We start from the raw sequence: 21987 nt of genomic DNA on the forward strand, positions 1-21987 counted from the left end.
CCGTTGCTGTATGCCATTCCTTGGGTACATATCCTGTGGTAAGGCTGAGGTTGAACAGGGACTTAAGATGAGGGTTTAGCTCATCTTGTAGCTCATGTAAGACGCATCCCGGGACACCGTCTGGTCCCATTGATGCTGTGTTTTTTGCTTTGGAGAGGGCAGCTCTCACCTGATCATCTGTGATGTCTGGGAGGTTACACTCTGTTGGGATGGAGATTTGCTCTTTTGGGGGGGATGGGGGGAGAAATTTGCACTGAATCTGTCTGCCAGGATGATGGCAATGTCTGTTGGTTCAGTGTATTTTTTGTCATTTTGCACTAACTCGGAACATATCTGAGAGTTGCCGCCCAGGTTCCTGACATAACTAAAGAATGCCTTGTGGTTGTCCTTAGTATCTTGTGCAATTTTTCTTTCGAAGCTGGCCTTAGATGATTTTATGAGGGATTGTAGCTTCTTGCTAGTACTGGTCAGAGATGCCTTCCCATTTTGGGATATTGCTCTATCATGTAGTAGCTTCCTCCTTTTGTTGTACAGCTTATTTATGACTGGGGTCCGCCAGACAGGTCTCCTGCCTTTGGAGGAGTGAGTCTTGGTTTTATTTGGGATGGCACGATCCATGCATTCCTGTAGGTGTACATAGAAAGCGTTTGCGAAGGATTCTGCTGTTTGAGCCGTGTTTTCCACTGGCCCAGGAGCTTTGAAGGTTTCCACCTCAGTTTTGAGAAGTGTGAAGTTTGCTTTTGAGAAGTTCTTCACCGTGGTTACCTTGGCTGGGGGTGGGGATGGGATATGGATGTCCAGTGAGATTAATTTGTGGTCTGACCTTACCAGTGAGGGGTATACCTCTGGTGTGGAACATAGAGTCCCTATGTTTGTAACGACCAGATCCAATATGTTTTCCCCTCTTGTGGGGGTATTGACCAGTTGTTCCATAGCATTTGAGTTTATAAATTCTAGGAACCTTTGGGCAAGGGTGTGTGGGCTTGAGTAGTTTACCCAGTCAATGTTTGGGTAGTTGAAGTCACCCAATATGATGGTGTTTGGAGAGACTTTCATGTTCTCCAGTGTTTTCAGGAAGGCCGAGTGGGGTTCCTGAGTTTGGGTGGGTGGTCTGTAGCAGGCTATAAACTGAAAAGCAGTTTTGTCCACTGTTAGTTGCATGTGGATGATTTCCGTTGCTTCGTGCAGTGCTACTAACCTGGAGGTGTGGGTATTTTTGATATATATGGATACTCCCCCTCCTTTAGTGGTTCGGTCCGAGTTCTGACTCAGTGTGACTTTTATTCCTATTCAGAGAAGTTTTTTATTTTTCATATATATAGATATATATGAAAAATAAAAAACTTCTCTGGATAGGAATAAAAGTCACACTGAGTCAGAACTGTAGTTTAGCGCTTTCATCCTTTTATTGGTATAAAGAACTTCATCAGAACTATTTACAAATGTGCAAGACTTGTGCTTAAATACTTTTTCTACATGTAAAATACTGCAGATATATTTTGGCCAATGACTGTTCTTAGGGTAAAAGAGTTGACACTTTTTAAAAGAAGCATTAGTATAACAGAGAGGCAATAATTAGTATGCATGAGTTGTGTCACACTGCAGATACTTATTAACCAATGACAGCTTCCTGGATTTAGAATGACTCACTCCTGAAACTTGAGCTGGTGCAGATGAATTTACAGTATCTAATGGTGTGTCTCTGTGGGAGTAGTTACACTAGCCATCTCAGAGCACACTTTACATTTAAGTTTCCATTGAGACCTGGGGTGGTCTCTGCATTTAATAGTAGTTGCCAGCGTAATTCTTTGAGTTCCAACAATGTTTCACAGTCACCATGAAATTGATCTACTTGCTCTAAAATAAAGAATTTAAAACCTGTAAAGTTTACACATATAGAGCTGTGCCTGCCCAGAGCATTGCTATTATCTTTATTCCTTATGGCTGCTAAATGCTCTTTGATGCGGTCAGAAAGTTTTCTGATAGTTTTTCCTACGTAAAAGGATTGGCAGGAGTTGCATGTTCCAGCGTAGAATACAAACATGGTGTGGCAGTCATAGTGTTTACGAATGCGGGGAGTAAACACAATGTCCTACCTCTGTCTTTCCTCAGCATCATACAGACTTCTGAGAGGTGAGCTGTACCTGGCATACAAGGCATCACTGGACACTGTTTTGATGAAGCTTTTGTACATCTGCAAAACAAACAGCATCAGTACTATTAAATTAAAAGGCCTAAATTTTGCTTACAACATAAAAAACGGATTTATATTATATCATTGAGTTTTTGAAAACTCAAAATAAATATGGTCTACATTTTTGCAAAGGGGCAAGCCCCCCTGCACCACCCATCTGGGGTATTTTTCCCAGTGTAGTGTGATATCTGAATTAGTATATATAATTTGCAGGGGGTGCAGAGGGACTTTTCACCCTGCAAAAAGGTAGACTTGTTTTGTTTTTTTTAATTTCATGGTTTTGGAAAGTCACTCATATGGCCTCAACCGTAAGAATTTCAAGTTTCTGAAAACTAGATGTCATAATATAAATCCTAAATAAGACATGTTAGAGAGAGACAAATATGTTTCTCGGAGAATTCACAGTCTCTTGAACAGACTTCCCATCCTTGTGAAGCAAAGTTCCTCCCTCTCCCTATTTAAACTCAACTTGGACCAATAGATGTGTAATCAGAAATTCAATAGAACAAAAACGAACTGAGTAGCGTAGTAGTTTAATCATAAGAACAAAGCTTTCAGGTTAAACATCCTTCATCAGTATTAACTCAATACACCTACTAAAAACAAAACAATTTATATAAACCTTAAGTCACAGCCAATAAAATTCATCACATATTATTAAAGAAACACCACATTTTTAAAAAAATACATATTAAAATATTGTATAAATCCTGATATATAATGAAATAAATACATGAAGGATTAATGTAAACAATTTTGTTTTTGTTTTAAAACAGGTTTCAGTTATACCATTTGATTTAGGCAAGGTAATTTATCTGCAGATAGGAGTATCCATTTATATTCACTCAATTCTAGTTTAGTATTTATGTTGCCACATCTGTTATTCTTAATTACATTTCCAATGACTTTAAACATGAAACCATGCTCTAAATTAGTCTCATTTATATGCTTTGCTAAAGCATTTGTCAGAATCTTCCGTCTAATATCAGAGTTATGTTCAATTATTCCATCTTTAAGTCTTCTGTTTGACTTACATACATAAAAACATTTACATTTTTTACACGTAGCCAGGTATACAATATTAATACTATTACAGGTTGCAGCACATTTCAGTTCAAATCTTTTTCCAGTTGATGTGTCAAAATGATTCACCTCTTTATCAATATAAGTGCAGCAACAAGTAAATGTTTTTATGTAGGTAAGTCAGCTTTGTTCTTATGATTAAACTACTATGCTACTCAGTTCGTTTTTGTTCTATTGCATTTTTGTTTGAGCTGTGTTTCATGTAAATCCGTGATTGTTTTGTTTGTTATAATCAGAAATTCAACCCTGGTCTGGCTCCTATATCTCTGATGTACAGAGGCAGTCAGTAAATCACCCCTATATAAATCAAATTTATGGGTCACATTTGTTTTTTTGGTTGCATAGGCAGGCTAATAAGGGTGCTAGTGGTCGTTAGCCTAGTATATACCTATGAACTTATTTTCAAGGAATTACCCTAAACCTGAAGACACACAGCAAGCATCTATACACATGATGCATTATAAAGAGATGTGACAGTATAAGTCTGATGAGGATGCATCACTGAATTTTTATTAAACCTCAGCAAAATAAATCTAGTGTGGTCTATCCAAACGTCCCTATTGGAAGAGCAAGCACCCTGTCCATAGAGACTTCAATGGGTACACCTCTGCACATGAGCAGTAGTAAGCCCTTTAAAGTCTATGGACACACTTCTTGGTTTCACTACCATGATGCTGCTAAGGTTAAAGTGTACTACTAAGCTCACTGACATGATCGCGGTGATGGCACTGATATAAAATGTTTTCCACCAGCAAATCACCTGTCAAAAATCTTTCCCTATGCTGCGAAAATGCTGATCAGCACCTCGTGAACTACTTGATGTAGTACAAAGGTATGACATTTTTTTATGACCCAATTGCTTTAAATGTATGTATTAAAATCAGTAAATATAAAACCAGATCCTATGAAGCATTAATCAGAAATAAGGCAATCAGAGGAAATGTGGTATGCAAATGAGGTACAAAATCATATTGGATAATGCAACAATATAAACAGGTTTTCTATCATGCTTTCGGGTTATAGTGTCTAAATTGTTGCTACATTTTTCCCCCTCAGGCAATTATCCTTATGATGGAAGAGCTGATGTATCTATCATATAATTTTGGCTATTTGACAAAGTCTCTTTTTGACAGCTAATCAGGCCAGCACTTTTCCTTTTACTTGGATTTTGGCAGATTAAATCATCCCTTTTTAATTTTTGGGTGAAAAGATATGCTTACCCTTCATATTAACTCCTATCAAAAGTAATCCCAATCACACAGTCAAAAATGTCTATGGAGTCCACTAAAACATATACTCATCAGCTGTACACTATAGTCTTTTTCTCTGTATTTCTGGAACAGAACCATAGCTCTACTCATGAATGCACTCTTGCCTCTAATTGTAATCTCACACAATTTTCTGGAAAACAGAGATAGATGTGGATATGGAACACATGAGCTTTTGCTTCAGAAAATGCATAGTTTCAAATATCTGCAGTGTTATCAAGAAAAACAGACAAAATGTGTGTGTGTGTGTGTGTGTGTGTGTGTGTGTGTGTGTGTGTGTGTGTGTGTGTGTGTGTGTGTGTGTGTGTGTGTGTGTGCAAGTAGACTCTCTTGGAAGAATAAGCAAGAAAATGCAACCTTAAAAGGGTGTTTAACACTATAACTGTTGAATGATGCTAGACACATGCAGCAATGAGTTGTTAGAGAAGAGTAGGTGAAGCATGTGAGGCCTGCAAAAATACCAAATCCAATATCATATTATGTCAAATGTGCCCAAATCTCCTAAATCTTGGCAAGCTGATACATGTAGAAATATTCTAGAAGTACTATCAGACCAGGTCCAGGACTACATCATTCTATTCAACGAGATAACGGAATAAGGATTTGAAACCAGTGATATGTTAGAATATGGCTAGTTGAAAGTGTGCCATTGCTGTGAACAAGGCAGAACTAGTCTCTACCACTGAATCCTTCTTTTGTTCTCTGACTGGTGGTAAAATGCCCTTGGACCTTATAAAAACTTTTCCTTCATGACACCACCAAATTCTGTTGTTTCATAAGCGGAAATGTGTCCAAAACTTCTCTAAAAACTTTTCTTTTTGATGATTAGTTATTTATACCCTGTTTCAAGCTACCGTTGATGGAATTATGGTAAATGTCTTTTACAATACCCTACCTAGTAATGGAATTATCACAGCCTGAAACTGCTTTGCCCTTTACAATTTTTCTACATCACAACTCATCTTCTTTGAATTTAATCCTTTAAACAGCATAATTTATTGATGTTAGTACAAATTATAAGTATAATGAATCACAATTTAACTGAAATAAGCTTTTTAAATACGATCCATTTCAATATGGTTATATTTAACCAAAAGTTTCCTTAAAAACCTTCCAACGTGGATTTATACCTATCAAGCTAGAAGCATTTAAACATATAACAAAAGGTCATAAAGTGGAGCACTTCCTTATTTTTCACATTAGTTCTTCCTATACCAGTGATAGGAAAACAGTATATATATATTTAGTTTATTTATATAATAAGAGGTCTCTATAACCATGTTTGGCTTTATGATAAAATCAGTAAGTCTAGGATAACAAGGATAAATTTGAGAGGTATGGATTTGCTTAGCATTCATTCTAAATTCGGGTATTAGTTTACTTACCAGACAATATTTTCATTCTTTTAATATTATGTTTTATTCCTGGCAATAATCAAAATAAGCATTTTCCACTGGATTGGTTTAATTTTCATTAGCTTATTCTCAAACTCCTTAGTCATGCTATTAATGTAAAGTGCTATAATGTTCTCTTCAAGCTGCACATTTGCAAAAGGTTACACAGGGGTTTAAATAAAGGGCTAAAACTCACTTTTAACATAGTCCACCTCCTTGCTTCCTTGGGCTGAAGTCCGTGGCTTTTTAGTGCAAATTCTCACTGGAGCATCTTTCACCTGTAGTTTACTACAACCACTTTTGTCCATTAAATGTTTCCAGCAGTAATAATCTTCAGGACTATGGCAATTTATTTACAAATGTTGAAACTATTATTTAGGCTACAGGCATACATTTTTGGTCAGCAGTAATTTGTTAACATATTGTTTTGTTTCAGTCGGGTATTTACTCTTTTCATTATTAGTCATTGTATTGTTTCCTTTCTTATATGTAGTTTTTTTTTCATTAAACTTGTTTTATTCTGCAAGGAGCTAAACCATTAGCTAGTCCATCTTCACCACTCATAACAGCCTTGCATCAGATTTAGGTTAGAGATATACTTCCATCAACTGCAGTCAGATGATGCGTTCTGTGCATATGAGCTATAAACTATGGTTCCATAATGCTGAATGTTATGGAATCATGAGTATTTTGCTTACTGTTAATCGATTTTGTGGTGAACTGAAGGCATGTTTCTCTGCTCCCTGGTTCATGCATTGTGTGTGTGTGTGTGTGTGTGTGTGTGTGTGTGTGTGTGCGTGCGTGCGTGCGTGTGTGTGTGTGTGTGTGTGTGTGTGTGTGTGTGTGTGTGTGTGAGTGTGTGTGTGTGCGTGTGTGTTTCACAGCAGATCTGAAACACTGTCCCAAGTTTTTTGGAATCTAACTTTTTTTTTCTCATCTTCATTTTCCTCAGAGCTTCACATATCTTCAAGGCTTTTTCCTGTCAATGTGCAAAAAGTAGTACACTGTACCTTTCCAAGCTTCTTGACTCATCTTTTAACAGTGAAGAATAAACCAAAATTCAGATTCCAAAGCCTTCATAAATTCATAGGTGTGTACTAATCTAATGGCCCTGGAGCCTTTACAAGCCTGGCCCAAAACAATTGCCCAGGCACCGTGCCACCCAATGTTAGTTCACATTGCCCCTATCCAGTAGGCAACTGGAATGATCCCTGGAGTAAACTTTGTTACCCATCCACTCGTCAAAATTTCTCTTGAAGAGGGACAGTGAGGTGCTCTGCTTGACATCAATGGGAAGCTTATTCCAGAGTATGCGCTCTGGAGCATGTGGTATGGGGGGAGTGGGATTTTGTTTAGGTGTAGCATTTCAAGTTGGGCTGGGTTGGACATGGCTTTGTAAGTCAAGCAGAGATCACTTTTAAGTAGATAAGAGACTGAGAACAGCTGAAGTTTCTTGAGTCTGTCTGTGTAGGACATGTGTTTAAGGCCTAGGATCCCTTTTGTGAGGTACTTTTGTGGCCTCTCCAGCTGTTGTAGGTGTCTGGTCAGGTACATGTCAAATGGGGCATTATATTCGATAATTGGTCTAATGGGGGATGGGTAGAGAGGGATGATGACCTCTTTCTTCCTGGATGTGAAATCTTTGGTTATAAGATGTGCCATGTAGAAGGACTTTCTGACCACAGTGGCAATGTGGTGGTTGAAGGTGAGGTGGCTGTTGACCTGGGTGCCCAGATCTCTTATGGCCCCTTCAGTGTTCAGTGGGCTCCCATCAACGTGGTAATTCATGGGAACTGAGTTTTTTTCCAAAGGAGATAACGCATTTTTTGACGTTAAGCTTCAGGCCATGTTTCCAACACCAATCATTGTTCTCAGAGAGGCCCTTTTGTAGGATGTCTGCATCACTTGGGGAGTTGATAATGACTCCTAGCTTGCAGTCATCAGTGAACTTGGTCAGGCTTAGTACTTCTGTGTTGGTCTGGACTTCTGAGAAGTAGATGCCAAACAGAAAAGGGCCCAGGACTGAGCCCTGTGGGATTCCACTTGTGACTGATCAACAGTCTGACTTTCACTCTGTGGATCCTATCTGTGAGCCAATTTGCAACCCACCTAGTGATGTAAGAATTGATGCCTAGTTTGGTGAGTTTATCAATGATACCTGAGTGGGGAATGGTATCAAAGGCCTTGGACAGGTCGAGGTAGGCTGTATGACGGTCTTACCCTTATCCAAAGCCTTGGTGACTGCCTTGAAGAAGTCAACCAGGTTCAGCAGGCAGGATCTCCCCTTAACAAAGCCAAACTGTGTGGGGTCAAGAGTTTGGAGATTGCCTATATCTTTGTTAAGCAAGTCCATGATGAGGCTCTCCATAGCTTTGCATACCAGACTCTTCAGGCTAATGGGGCAATAGTTCCCAGGGTCTGTAGTTGCTCCCCCTTTGTAGAGCGGGATGACTGTAGCAGTGTGCCATTCATTAGGGACATAACCTGAGATAAGGCTGTGATTTAACAGGGCACACAGATGTGGTGCCAGTTCGTTTAGTGGCTCGTATAAGATGCAACCAGGGATATTATCAAGTCCCATGGATGCTGTATTCTTGACTTTGGACAATACAGATTTTACCTGTGCCACATAAATGGTGGGTACCAGGCTTTCTTCTGGTATTGTGATAGGGCCCTTGGGGGGAGGGGTAAAGTTGGCACTGAATCTGTCAGCCAGTATGTTGGCTATATCTGTTGGCTCAGTATAGGAGGTGCCATTGTGCAATAACTCAGAGCAAATCTGAGTATTGCCTTTGAGGTTTTTGATATAGCTATAGAAGGCTTTGTGGTTGTTTTTGGTGTCAGCCACAATTCTGCCTTCATAGCTGGCTTTAGAGGATTTGATAAGGGATCTCAGCTTTTTGTTGAGACTGATAAGGGAGGTTTTCCAGTCTTGTGACTTCATTTTTTTCTCAACAGTTTCTTCCTTCTGTTGTAGAGTTTATTGATGGCTGGGGACCACCAGATTGTCTTCCTTTTTTGGAGGAGAGCATCTTAGTTCTATTTGGTATGGCAAGGTCCATGCATTTGTGTACATGCACGTACAGTGCATTGCTGTATGATTCAGCAGTCATGCAGCTATTGTCCATTGGCATGGATGCTAATAAGTTAGCCACCTATGTTTTTAGAAGCCCAAAGTTGGCTTTAGAAAAGTTTTTCAGGGTGGTCACCTTAGTTGGGGGTGTAGGTGAGATGGAGATTTCCATGGTGATCAGTTCGTGGTCAGATTTAGCCAGGGAGGAATTGACTATAGGTGTGGAGCAACGGTCTCATGTTGGTGATACCAGGTCGAGGATGTTGCTTCCTCTACTGGAGGTCAGAATAAGCTGGTCCAGGGCACTGGAAATGATAAATTCCAGAAAGCATTGGGCCTGTACATTGGTAACTTGACTAGTTTTCCCCAGTGGATAGAAGGGTAGTTGAAGTCCCCCATTATGAGGGTATTGGGTTGGACCTTGATAGATTCCAGGGTGCTTAGGAACTTGGGAGTGAGAGTCTAGGGACATATTTGGGGCTCTGTAGCAGGCTATGACTTGTATTGCCATCTAAACCAGTGTTAGTTGTACCTGAAGTATTTCAGCTGCATTATGCTGGGCTACCAGTCTAGAGATGTGCGTATCCTTTACGAATATGGACACTCCACCACCTTTGGTTCTTCAGTTTTCTTGTTTCTTTACAGCTGAAGAATTCCTGCTGGTTGCATTTACAGCTTGGAGTTTTTTACCCCATAATTAAGTGTAATTCTGTGCTTTCAAATATATATATATATATATATATATATATATATATATATATATATATATATATATACTCTTAAAAGTGAAGAAATATTTTTAATACTGCAGATATCTTTAAATTTCTGCAAAACTTTTTCTCCACTTGCATACCATACACAATATGTCTGCATGGCAAAATGCTGAGTGAGCAGTCCAGATGCTAGAGATGAATTTGTCCTCTCTGGGAGGTATTTACTCAGTTTACCTTCAAGAAAGAACACATGAGTAGAAATTAATGTATTCAAAGTTATGCACACCATATACTAAAGCAATCAACAAAGATTAAAACAATAAAGCTTACAGTAAAAGTGATTGTCACTTTTACCACACTTTGTTTCTCGACTGGTAGCAATGCACTAGAAATGAGTTCCTCTGATGAAACAACATGCTGTCTTTCTAAAAATTGCCTCTACCACTATAAACAGCTATAACATAATAACCATGACTAAACTATGACACACAGAAAGTTTTATGACTATTATCTGAATATATAATACACAAAACGTTCTTGTATCTGTGAAGTATTTTATAGGCTATTTCTGAGGCGGTAGCAAATCACAGAAACTAACAGAAAAATGCAGGACTTTTTTCTGAGAAACTATTTTTTGTTCACTCACACTTACTCCTTCATTCTCCAAATAACCATTTTCCAGATGTAATAAGATAGTAGCTTTTTATACTGTAGTATTTTAACTCGTTTTCAGTATTTACTGCTCCTGTCAAATATATTCACTTTATGACAGGGTACGCCTCCACTGAATGTAAACAAATAGCTTAAACTATCTGAAAATTAAATATCTAAAACTTAGTTTTCATCTTCTTTAATATACAGGCTGTCTTCAGATAATAATCATTGATTGGGCATATTTATACCTGACTAAGAAGTGACAAGAACATAGAGATATTTTAACTTCCTTTATAAACATACAAATAGGGTGCTTCCTCAGAAGCAAGTTCATCATTTGACTGCACTCCAATTCACATAGGCAGACATACTTGCACACACACACACACACACACACACACACACACACACACACACACACACACACACACACACACACACACACACACACACACACACACACACACACACCCTTGCCTGAGAATGATATCTTTAGGTAGTTATTGACACCATTCATAAGGAACAGATGCTTTTGTCTGTTGCATTACAGAAAAAATGAATGTTTCAAGTATGGGTGTTACACATTTGCATGTGATATGCCTAGCACACTATGATTGGAAAATAACAAATGTACCAAGTTTCATAATCCCAGAACTGCATTCTGTGAAATGAAATGCCAACGCCCCATCCCTCCAACTTATATATATCAACTCCATGGTCACACCAACTTAAAGAAGGGGGAAATTCCCTCAAAAAGGGCATCACTGCAACTTGACATCGATTTCCTATGGAGGAACTCAGTCATGGTTTGGTTAAACCTCAGACAACTGAAGCTTGAACGTTCAGTCTTCATCCACCAGTAAGTTCCCCACCTAGGGCACACCGCATGCTACTGCACGTTTTCCTTAGAAACACTTGCTTATTTTTCGAGGATTATAATTCAGTCAAACATTAATATCTCTTTGAAACACACAGAAAATCATATCTTGGGATTGGTCTGTGCAATCGGTTAAGGAGCTGCTAGTTTGGAGGGATGTAATTTGGTCCTAAAGAGCTTTTCCAGATATATCAAAAGCCATTAACTATGTCATAATGAAGCAGAAGTGCAGAAGCTATTGTTATTATACATAACATTTAAGGAAAAGTGAAGTCAGATTCATGGCGATTTGTATATACCATTTTGTTGTTTTAAACATAAATCGGTTCATGACACATTGAGACCTGAAAGACTGATATAAAACATAAATGAATTAAAAAAAAACTACAGATATACTGAAACTTTAGTAGGAATCAAGTACACGTGGCCAGCCTAAATGCCATATTAGGGTTAGATATATTCACTTTTATAACCAGCCCAGCCTCCGAACCAACAGAGTGTGAATGACTGGATCAAGCTATGAGCCAAGAACGATGACCATACAGCAATTTGATGAGGGAACACAAACCAAGGAACTAATAAGATAAGTAACTAGAAAGATAAGCTTCATGAGCCAAAAACAACAAAGAATTAAAGATTTATCTTAGAAAAATGAAAAAAATAAAAAATAAAAAGTTTAAAGTGACTCAAAATAGTGCATTGTTGTTATTGTCTCAAATTGAGTATAGTGCAGGTAAGAAATGGTTAAGTTGGGAATGTAAGCACCAACAATCAGTTAATAAACATGTTTTGGATGCTTTATATGTTCAGTTTTGGCTTTATGTGGTTTTGCTACATCGTTTAGGGACACAATTTAATCATTCTGATACTGATGAACACATAAAAGGGAACCAGAGAGTGTCAGGACAATGAATGAAAACAGAAAAATGAAACTTAAAAGTCAGTGGAAACTGATATTTCAGTCATCAGCTTTGCCATTGCCTTCTTAGAAGTGAACATTGTGAAGTTTGTGAACCAGTCAATTGTTACAAATCACCACTGACTGAAATATACACGGTAAGTATGAGGCTAATGCATCCTTTTTGTTTAACAAACTGGGCTAATTCTTGTTTTAAAATTAAAAAAAAAAACTATCAATATCACTGCAGTCATGCAGACAATAAAACATACAAGAAATTGCTATTTCATAAAGTTTAAAACTACCAGTTTGCATAATAATAGGGAAATGATACAGAATGTTTACTGGAGCTTCCTGTAGGCAAGATTGCTTTAAAATCATGCTTATTTAAAACCTTAGAGACATATGAAGAACCAGAATTTTATATGTATACATTCTCAAAAATTTAATATATACAAATTAGTGGAATAATGTGCTAACAGGTGTCACCATCTTAGAAATCATATATTTGCTTCAGGTAGTTAATAAGGTGATATTATACCATACCTGATAAATAATGTAATATTTCCTCACAGTAAACACAGAACTTGCCATTTTCTTTAATCATCATATTAAAATGTCTGCATTTAAAGTATCAGGCCACCAGAAACTAAAAACTTTACAAATCAGTATCATTGCTTAGCACCATCTGCATTATTAAAATCTCTGCTTAACAGAGATAGTAATAACTTTTTCTGAATATATATATAAAAGTAGATTTACTTGCATTAATGATGAAGACGTGCATATACTAGTAGGCATAGATGAATAAAGATACGTCTCTATAGGCAGTGTAACTTGATGAAAGGGTGAATACTGCACTTTAGAAAAGACCTTTTTATCAAGTCGTTCACAAATATAGCAATGATAATAATAATAATGCATGCCACTTCACAGGAATCACAGGGACAGAGCATTTTCATCTGCTAGAAAATGTATTAAAAAAATTCAAAAAAAACATTCCTTTTACATCTAGGTCTGAATATGCTTTATTAGAGACACAGTTCTGAAGCATCATTAAAGCTGACATTCTTTCAGATTCAGGTAGAATATGTTAATGCAAATGATGCTCTTTACCAAATTAGATACGTCTGAAGACAGTCAACTTGTCAATTGTTCAACAGGATTTTGAAGTTTCTTACCTCTTTAGGTATGAAGCTGACTGGTAAAAAAATCAGATTTTCCATAAGAGACATCCTGCAAAATAATGAATTAAAAAAAATCTTATCACAAGTAAATCATTTTAAGAAATATATGTTACCTGTTTAGAGCCATTAATGTAAGCGAAACTAATGTAAAAAAAAATGTTACCAAGGACTGTGTACTTGTTAAAGATATAAATTGAGTTCCATTAAATTAGAGAGACATATACAATATATTACATGATGCAAGTAATGTAATCCAGAGCTGACATGAAATTCACCACATAACATGATGTAATAAATTAAAATTTAACATGAAGTTATGCTAATTTGCAGCACCTAGAATAGCATAGTTTGGTCAAATAGCATGGTTGGACTGAATCCAAAAGAATGCTCCCCTGTGTCATACTCTGCTGCCCTGCTCGCAAATTCTAAAAGTCTGGCTTTTCTGACCCTATTGATTAAAATGCATACACAGTCATTATTCCACTGAGCTGGTAAATCAGATAATCATAAGTAACATACATGAGTGCTTTTGCCTGTGGATCTCTCCTTCCATCACCCTGAAATGCTGAATAATGTGCATCATTTAGCTTCACCCCTAACCTCCATATGTAGTATAATAGAATAAAAAATATGAACTAAGTGAAACTAAGTGAAAATATACATAAGACACATTAAATCACTGGAAAACTAATAGAAATGAGAGCCCTTCTGCAGGTTCAAGCAGTTGCTATCCTGGGGAGCATTCTGTCATTTCTCACTACTTATTATAAATGCCCAGATTCAGTCCCCCCCCCCCCCCACAACACACACACACATGGGCACACACATACACGCACACATCTTTATTTATATTGCCAATGCTTGTTGTCAGGAAAACGCATCTCAAAGCTCCTGGCATAGCCCCATATCCATGTTCCACCACTTGCTATCCAGGGTGCTTTCTATCCTATCCCATTACTTATTATAAATGCTCACCACCCAGCTTCAGGTGTCCCCCAACACACAAACTAACAAACATCTACCTTAGTATTACATATGTCTGCTGTGCAGGGAAACTCATTTTACAACTCCTAGCATAGAACCATTGGCACTACATTGAAATGCTGAGGTATGCCACATTACATCCCAGAGAGATTCTTCAGCACGTTCCATGTGCATCTCATTTAAATGTATTTATTTTATTCAGTCAGTTTACCAAACTAGAACACTTTTTGCAAGCAGGCACAGCCTAGGTATTTATCACTTTACTAGGTCAAGAAGGTATATGCAAGTGCTGTAAATTCCACATATGCTTGTGTAGACCATGCAGATGTATGAAAACTAGACAACTTATGTGAAGGTGGATAGTTATAAAACTATGTCTTCCTAGCTTCATGACATCTAACCATGGAGCTGCTACTAGGACCAAACAGGGCACTATATTCTGGAGGACAGAAGATCCAAGAGGAAGCTGGTGTCAGAAAAAGCATAATATCATTTTATGGCATGCAGCTGATCACTGTACCACACCTTCTGTACTTTGAAAAGTCATGACTAGGGTAGCTGAATATGATATTGTGGACCATTTGCTTGGATTTCACCAAAACATGCTGTTCCAAATAGTACAGATCAGCAAAATTCTTTTTCACCAGCAAATTCCATCACAGTTCTAATAGGATGGGGGGTACAATAATCATATGCTCCTGTCATCTTTGTACTGGCTTGAAGAAAGACATCATAAAGGAGTTACGCCAATTTACTCCATGGAGAAATATTTTAAAAATAAAAAGTTCACCGATAACACCCTTACTGTCATAACTGTACTTACTATTAATTAGCAATGTTGGTGGTGCAGTGATTAGTGTCATCACCTCACAGCAAAAGGTTCTCTGCTTTAATTCTCAGCTGGGATGTCTTCTGTGTGGAGTCTGCATGTCCTTTCTGCATTTGTGTGGGTTTCCTCTGGATGCTGTGGTTTCTTCAGTAATACAACCCTCGCAAGCACGGCAGGTGCATAGACCAAAAAAGTCAAAGTGTATTCAAAAAAGCAAGGCCAGCGCACAAATGTGTGGAGCATCAAAATCCAAGTTTAATTACCAACGCACCATAAGGGTAAAGTGAAACACAATACCCCACTAATACTTCAATTCAGACCAGTTTTGGCTTCAGTAGCCTTCCTCTGTGCAACTAACAAGTATATCAAACATTACAATATTTTATATACATCCTGGTCATCCCAAAACATCTCTCATTGGTTAGTTCACAATTGCTCATTTAATCCAGGGGGAAACCATCCTCCCAATTTAATGATTCAGTTTTTTCCTTGTGATTTAAAATGGTATGCCACCCAGTTTTATTAGTCCTGTCTCTGTGTATTTTATCTATAATAGTTAACCTAAAGCAGGCAGTAGTGTGTTTCAATGAATGCTTATATAAAGCATTAGAATTTCTCTTATTCCTGATATCATTAATATTTTCTGTAATATGTAGATGTAATGTTTGAGATGTTTGCCCAGTATAAAATGTTGAACATGAACATGTTGTTAAATGAATAATCCAGTCGGTGCTGCAATTGGCCAGAATTTTTATATCATATACCATGGACGTATTTTGACTGGAAAATTGTTTAGACTTGACAACACTGGAGCAATGCGTGCAATGTCCACAAGGGACACACCCATATAATGATTCACCAGTTATCGTTAATTGTTGCTTAGATCTAATAGGCTCAGTCCATTGTTTATAATGGCTAAAATAAGAACCCAATGTTTATCCCCTACGAAAGGAGAACAAACATTTGGAGCTAAGTATCTCAGACAATTTATGGTCTGCCATTAATATATTCTAATGTTGATTCACAGTATCCATAAGTAAATTAGTATTGTGGCCAAATGTAGTAACCAGACGAATATCAGAAGACCCCTTATGTTGTTGTCCCTTATATTTTAACAACTCATTCCTGTCATGCAAATTCCCAATTGCTGGCAGATGTAATGTTGTCATATTTATAACCCCTTGTTCGAAATCTCTTATTGGGATCCTCCCTATAGTTCACAAAAGTTTCTTGGGTTGAACAAATACGTCTCATTCGTAGAAATTGTGATTTAGGAATATTGCATATGATGAAAACTGGTGACATGTAGTAATGTGTTCTATTCAGGGCATTTATAGTATATCTGACTATCAAGTGTGCTGTCAGTATTTCTAGTAATGGTGACATCAAGGAAATTAATTTGTTGATGATAGTTAACTGTAAATTGAATTCCTCACTTATTACTATTAAGATATTGTACAAAGTCCTGTAAGTAATTACTATCCGCCCTCCAGACCATCCAACAGTCATCCAGGTAACATCTCCATATGTCTATCTCATCCATAAATATATTGTGACTGGGGTCATAAATCAATTGCTCCTCCAGAAAGGCCATAAATAAGTCTGCATAAATGGGAGCAAAAGATGCTCCCATTGCAGTCCCTTGAACTTGCCAAAAACATTTACCATGAAAATAAAATGCATTTTTGGTGAGCACATGTTCTGCCAAGCAAACCAAAAAGGTATTAAACCCAGGTAGATATAATTCAACCCTATCAAGCCAATACTGCAAGGCCTGTAAGCCTGCTCAATGGGTGATATTAGTGCAAAATGCAGTGACATCAAGAGTACATAAAAATCAACCCAGTTCCAACTACATATCGGAAATAATCTCTAGGAACTGTGTTGTATCTTGTATGCGTGATCTAACCCAACCTAACAAAGGTTTTAGATATTTAGTCATGAATTGGGAAAGGGGTTCTGTAAGACAACCCCTACCAGAAACAATAGGCCTGCTAGGTGGACTATGTAGATCTTTATGAATTTTTGGTAGAAGATATAAATACTGATGTTTTGGATCCGGCACTGTGAGGTGATGTAAATCAGTGTTAGTGATAATCCCCTCTTCAAGAGCAGTCAAAAGAAATGAGTCTATTTGATGTTTAAATCTGGAAGTGGGATCTAAAGGCATGTAGATATAATATCTACCATCCCTAAGTTATCTTTCAGCTTCATTATAATACATTGCCCAATCCATCACCACAACGGCTCCACCCTTATCCGCTGGTAAAATAACCAAATTCTTGTTGTTTTTAAGATTTGTAACCACCTGCTGTTCAACCTCTGATATTCGCTGGTATTAAAATGTAGATCTTTAAGCACACTAGCCTGGAACATGGCAACATGTTTATACATAGGTGGCATAAATGTAGATTTGTGAAATCTGAATTCATTTGTGTTAACATTTGGTGATTCAGAATCAAAATATAATCTTAAATTGAGCAACCGACAAAATGAGATGACATCTTGAGCCAATGAATCCTCACCAACAAAAAAACCTGGTACAAAATTCAGGCCTTTATTTAGAAGTTTTAACTCGACCTCAGAAAGAGGTGTAGATGATATATTATGAACATTCTCAGTATCACTTAACGCTGTGTCATAATTTTCAAGAGTGTTTCGACATCACTTACCCGCCCTGTGTTTCCTTCCTCCCCTATGAGATTTAACCCTAAAAGGTTATCCAAACTTCATCTTTTGGGGGTTGGGGAATCTTAAGTATAATTTACATCTATATCTGTGGCAGAGGATGATTCATCCCCTGATGTCCCACTATTGGAAAGTCTAGTATCTTAAGAATAGATTTAGGTCTCTTCCTCTTGTGTGTAGAAGACTTAATATCTAAATTGCCAAATTTCACATTCTTTGTTAATCCAAAGGGTTTACCCCTTTGGTAGTCCCCCATATCTCTGTTAAACATTTGCATCATTTTGTCTTTTAGTTGTTTCTCAAGACTAAGTAGTTCCTTACTTAACTGATTCAGACAGGAAACATAATGGGCTTGACCTTTATAAATTTTAGTCTCCTCACAAATAGATCTAACTTCTATGATACATTGGTCAATGGAACACTCATAATATTATGCAAGTAAATCGACAAAAGCCATAGAGGTTTTCTGTTGAGCTTGAGCCCATTGTTCAGACAAACGGTCATCAAGATTGCTGACCAAAGGCTGAATCCTCACTCTAAAACCCCTTGGGGTAATACCCCTTGTTTGGTAAGCTTTAAAAAGCTTTAAGCACCATACATTAGTTCTAAGTAGTTTCATACTTTTGATTAGTTTCTGAAAAATACGATTACAGGCATTAGCTGGATCATTAATATGCACATCTGCATTATCGCTATTAGAGAGACCTAACCCAAATACTTGTAGGTCATCCTTGTCAGCTGAAAGACTTTGTATAATCGTAATAAGATCTATAATATCCCAAACTTGTTACAACTAGCTCAATTATTCTCCTTAAATCGTGATAATAAAAGTTAGACCCTCTAAATATTTGTGCCAAAATTCTGCCCTTAAAAATGGGGAATACAGTTTAACTTAACAATGCCGCAAAAACATTTTTATAGAAATATAATCAAAAATAATGTAGAGCAAAGGTCACCAATATAGAACTATTAATCACAATAATAGACTCAATAGTATAATTAGGTCTGTAATCAGCAGTGTTGCTCAATGGCATATAACATATAAATAAACTATTAACTCATTATGTATGTGAGTCTTCAGATATAAAGTGTGGCTTTATGCAGGCTTTGGTATTCTGAAGAAGTCCGTGTTTTAGGAAGAAACCTAGGTCAATCGTTGGTTCTGTTATTGTCTTTTGCAATAAATCCATTTTCGGCTTGGACTTCGTTTCTCCGTTTGAATTTCTTGGTGTTTTTTCTGGTTCCTGGTCGGTTTTGGTGTTGCCTGATGGAGAACGTTGGTTAGTCTGCTGATATCTTGGACTTGTTGCATCAAATTAATGAGCAACTGAAGGAACATTCTGCTCAGATTAAATTGTTAACCAAGAAACAGTCTTCTGGTTCGACTACACAGTTATTTGGTAGTTTGGGTTTGCCGCTCACTCAAGCCACGCCAACTTCACCTATTTTGGTTAGTTCCAATGTGAATAATGCTGCAAGTATTCAAAATAGAAATTCTACTGTTTTGCGATCTGATTCCTGAGATGGTGGATCTATCGGGGTCAATTGTGAGCGCTGGAAATATAACAATTTCAGCTTTAAAGCTGATAGCATTTCTAAAGATAATCCTAAGTCTAAGAGCTATCATACCCTGGCCGAACAACTTAAGATGTTTGAAGCTAGGTTATTTAAATTGAGGAGAACGCAACTTGAAAACAGCTATTTGGTCAGGAATATTGAGCTTGGAATGGTGCCGAAGGGCTTACGCATGTGGAGATATCTGAAATGGGAGAGATGGCAATACTGAGATGATTAATGAATTACATGAACTTTTCAACAAAACAGGGTTAGGTATTATGGACATTATGGTCAAATTTAACCAGCAAAAAAATTGATGCATATCTTGCAGATCATGAGTGCATCAATGATGGTATTATTAAAGATTTATTATTTGACCAGTATTATACTAATTATACCAACATTTTAAATGATGTTGATCATAGTTGTGAAGTCATTTACAAAAAGAAACTACAAAAAATTTAACGTGACATCAAAGTATATGATACCGGTATAGTTTATCCAAAATCTAAGGGTGATCTTCGCAGGCATGGCATTCGGGACAAGTCAACCAATCAGGATGCAGAATATGACGAGATCATGACATCAGAGAAGCAGGTAGCTGATATAAACTCAAATGTTGGAGCCGTGAGCCCTTTAGCAGAGGGACTAAGACATTCGGAAAGGATTCAGAACAGGGAACCTCCGTACGAAGAGGGAGAGTACGGTCGATTAGGGGCACGACCAAAAGCAAGGTTCCCCCAAAACAACTTTTAGAACAGAGCTTGGAAATCACGAAGGTGAACAATTTTGCTCATCTAGATGTTGGGGAAACTGTTGTTGATGCTGGTTTGGGGGTTTATATATCGAACAAGCAACATGTTCATGATTTTTCTGACGATGGGCCTACAGGTCCTTTGGAATATTTTAGTTTATACAATTTGGACGCTGTAGAGGGAACTGTGAATGGTAATGCTGGTAGTCTTCCGGACAACACTATCAAGGGTGAGCTTTGCTTGACTAATTGTATATCAAATATGTTTGAATCAAGAGGTAACATAAATGACAATGTACAAGGTACCCAATATGTTACCGGACTTGATGATTCTCAAGGCAATTGTTAAATTTAAGTACGCACACTGTTATGGCAGATATTTACAACATGTCGGCCAGTTTTGATTCAACGTTAAATGAAGCCGATAATTATGTGGCTTGCGATGATTCTAATTTTAACAGGTGTACTAATGTTTAATGATACAGGTGCAAATTGTTTTGATGAACTAGGGTTGACTTTATGTTAACATCAGCTGGTGAGGGTGATATAAATGTACTGGAAGATGAAGACACTCTTGAAGCATTTGTTAAAGAGGATTTTGAGCAGCAGATATGCAGTTCCAAGTTTGTCACATGTAATAATGCTAATAATAGTGTTTGCAATGTTGTTGAGATGGGCTTGCCTATTTTAGAGGGGGCTTTTTTGATCATTCACAATATGGTATTTTGAGTAATCCAGTTGTCATGGAGAATAATGCTCATGATTTTAAACTATATAATTATTCCAGTTTTTCTTTTAATACTGAGTATGTTAACCTTTTCTCTAAGGGTTTCACTTTTGTCCCATGTAGAAAGTGTAATTTGGTTGACTCCCTTATTGATTTAAAATTATTCACAGGAAAAATGAACTTAAAAGTACATTTTGATGCTCCTAATACAAATAATATAATTGATAAACAGGATATCTTGTCAAAACCAAGTACATTTAACCCACCTTTGAATCCCATTGTAGCTATTTTTGAAAAAATGTGTGAATTGGATATCAGGGAATATTTTAAACAGTGTATAAGTCAACCATATTTAAATATGACAGATGAGGAGTATTTTTGATGAACACTTTGGTGAATATTGAGAACATACGTATAATGAAGCCTGATAAAGGTAATGGGGTGGTTATAATGGACAATAATGATTATGTCAGTATTATGATGTCTATGCTTATGGAGGATAACTATGTAGAAACCAGCATCAATGAAATTAATATTGCTTATCGGAAATTGGACCTTTTGTTGGAAGATATATTGTTGTAAGGTGAATTGACCAAAGTTGATTATGAATTTATGAGCAACCCATATCCAGTGGTTAGTGGTATCTTTGGTATATCTAAAATTCACAAAGGGTTGGATAATGTTAAATTCAGACCCATTGCAGATGGTAAGAGAAGTAAAACCTGTTTTATTATCCAATTTTTAGATTATCATATGAAACCAGGTCTGAGCACGTTTCCATATATTACTAAGGACTCATGGAATTTTTTGAAGAGGGTGAAGGCTTTTAAATTTAATAACAAAATTACTTTTCTTACCATTGATGTTTGTAATTTATTTTTGGTCATTCCACATGATATTGGATTAACTTGATTAGAACAGCAGCTGATGACAACAGGTATTTTTGAACAAGATCAAATTAATGTTTTTGTTAAATTAAAGGAAGTGGTTTTGCATAATATTTTTTTATTTTTTGAAGGACATTATTTTAGGCAACGTACTGGAGTGGATATGGGGGCCGCATGTGCCCCTATATATGCCAATTACATCATGGCATATTGGGAGGAA

Source organism: Protopterus annectens, chromosome 11.part0, assembly GCF_019279795.1.
Source record: "Protopterus annectens isolate FY-2018-M chromosome 11.part0, PAN1.0, whole genome shotgun sequence".
Taxonomy (NCBI): domain Eukaryota; kingdom Metazoa; phylum Chordata; order Ceratodontiformes; family Protopteridae; genus Protopterus; species Protopterus annectens.